Consider the following 2,920-nt stretch of genomic DNA (forward strand, 5'->3'; position numbering starts at 1 on the left):
CTACCAAACATTTGACTTTTGTATCTTTATATAGCATCTAATATAACTATCATATATATATATATGTATATATATATATGTATATATAACATACATATATATGTGTGTATATATAACATATATACTAGAAATTGAACCTCTTTAAAAAAAAAAAACCTCAGCCATTTTTAGTTTTTATTTTGAAACAGGCCTAGCTAAATTGCTGAGGGTCTGGCTAAGTTGCTGAAGCTGGCCTGGAACCTGCAATCCTCCTGTCTCAGCCTCCCAAGTACTGGGATAATTGGCATACAGAATCGTTCCCAGCTACTATATATTCTTAATTATTCTTAGAACAAAAATTGCTAGGTCAAAGGGCCTGAATACCTTATTAAAATTTTGAAGAATGTTTTCAGATTTCCCGCTGGGCAGAGTTTAATGCCAAAGAACAAATGAAAATTCCCATGCACATACAGAGATTGTTTTATTATCTTTGCCTACCTCTGGATATTTCCCAGTATCTTTGCCTATCTTTGAATAGTTTCCACTTCCAAGAATTTGGCATGGTTTCTGCCCAAGAATTTCTGCAAAGTTGAAAATAAAAACATATTTCAGGAGCTTTTCCCAAGGCATAGTTGATTGGAAAAAATGGGAGGGAAAACAGAATATTTAGCAATAGATGCAGCTGCAAGAAACTCCTCAGCCCAGGCAAACTCAGGAGAGAACAGGTTCCTCTCTGAGCATCACAGAGAACAACAGATCAAAACACAACTGTTCACTGAGCAGCTTCTAGGCATGAGGCTGAGCTGGCTGTCATGGCGGGTCAGGCCCAGCACTGCAGGGAATGCACAGCTCCTCCACACCATGGCAGCCTCTCCCCAGGCCCAGACTGTCAGCTCTCAAAGAAAGGAGGCTTGTTGGTTTCATCTTGATTCTCTAGCATGCAGTATGAGAAATATAGAAGGTGGAATACACCTTTGTGAAACTGAGCAGATCTTCTGAAGACTGCTCCAGAATCGTTGGTACAAACTCTGGAAATATACTATTATATACACTTGAATGACTCATGTCAATTGTGAAAAGCTAAGTTGGTGTCTTCCTTATTTTCTCATTTGAGGTACAGGCAGATTTGGGGGTTCTAGTCCCTTATTCTCAAATGGGTCTGCTCTGCTGTCCCTAGATTTGTTTAGGACCAAGTTCTGGTTAGACTTGCTCAACATGATGAAGCTTCCCTCTGCTCCCTTGCATGAAACAGCAACCCCAAACAGAACCTCAGGCCCTGAGCCAAGCCACCCCAAACATTACCTGCCTCTCTTAGGACCTGTGTGTTGACTCTCCTTTTGGGGCTGGCACAGGTTCCCTGTACATCGCCAGTGGGTGAAACAGTGTGGTCAAGACAGCTGGCTTCAACTCAATCCACTCCTGCTTCTTCACTGGAGAGCCCAGTAATGCATCTAACTAAAATACTACATTTTCAGGGCTGCCTTGAGGACAGGAATGAGGTAAAAAGAGAGTAACCAGGACCTATGATCCTGATACAGATGAATACACATTCGGCCCTTGTCTACCTTCTTTCGCTTGGTGTGGCAAGGCAGAGAGGACTGGCAACAGGAAGCCAAGTGTCCCAGAGACCCTCCTAAAAGAGGCTGACCTCCTGGGTGGTTTTGCGCTCCTTGCCTTTCTCTTGCTTTCCTTTTTCCTTTGTGCTGGGATCACAGACACAATGTCTGGAGCTTCAATAAACTTATTTTGACCATGAACTGGGGGATGGAAATCAATGCTAGGAATGCTGGAACAGAAAAGATAGGAAGAGCTGGACATGATGGCACATGCCTGTAATCCTAGTACTTGGGAGGCTGAAACAGGAGGATTACAAGTTTGAGGCCAGCCTCAGCAATGAGAAAAACCTTGTTTCAAAATAAAAAATATCGGACTTCCGAGAAGATGGGGACCAAGAAAAGCAGCGTTTATGAGTACTGCTAACACTCGATCTCTATCGCCACAAAATCGGCGCTTTTCAGAGGCAGAAAACACTATCAGCAAGGAAATAAAAAATGGGAACACAAAGGACAGAGAAAAAGAAGACTAGAAGAATAACCAGAGACCAGAAAAGAAACCAACCCATTTTGTGGAGCCACACTGACGCCATCATGCCTCACAGCACCAGGCTCCAGAGAGGAAAGATAAACAAGGAGCTGAAGTGAGCAGCTGCGGATCATTCTGGTATAATTCAGCAGTTCTGTCAGCGCAAAGAACATCTAAATCTACCAGTGGCAAAGCTCATCACACCTTCCAGGGCCTCAGAATGGAGCTCAAAACCAGAAAAGGAATACGCCAGCCTCAAGGCCAAGGACGTGGCAGAAATGCCATATTGCCAGTAGTGGCGGCTAGTTCACCACAACCAGGACAGCTCCAGATCAGCGTGAACAATTACTGTAAGTGAAATCGTGGCCCCCACAGGAGAAATCCCAGCACTGCACCCTCAGGGACTTGGCACAGCTTTGATAATCTCCATGGGTCTGAGATTTTGCAGTCTACCCAGTGAAGGACTAGTGATGGCAAAGATACCACACCCTAGTTGCAGCTCCCCATGGGAAAATGTTCAGCTCGGCACCCCCAGGGTCTTGCGCAGCCTCTACTAATTCCCTGGGTCTGAGACTTTATGATACAACCTAGTAAAGGAATAGTGGTGGCTGAGATTACTACAAACTCCAGATCCAGAGTGAAGTTGTGGTGACCCAGAGAAAAACCCAGAGAAGGCACAGACTTCTGAAATCATGGAAAAGAGGAACAACAATAGAGCAAATGAATGCTCACAACCCCATAATATCAGAACCTGATAACACAGAAATTCAGAGATCTCCAGAAGATCAAATTAGGAATATAACTGTAGAAATAATACAGGACCTTTGAAAAGAATTTAGAGAGAGTCTAAGAGAAATAA

This window comes from Muscardinus avellanarius, assembly GCF_963383645.1.
Source record: "Muscardinus avellanarius genome assembly, chromosome: 15".
In the NCBI taxonomy this organism is placed as follows: domain Eukaryota; kingdom Metazoa; phylum Chordata; class Mammalia; order Rodentia; family Gliridae; genus Muscardinus; species Muscardinus avellanarius.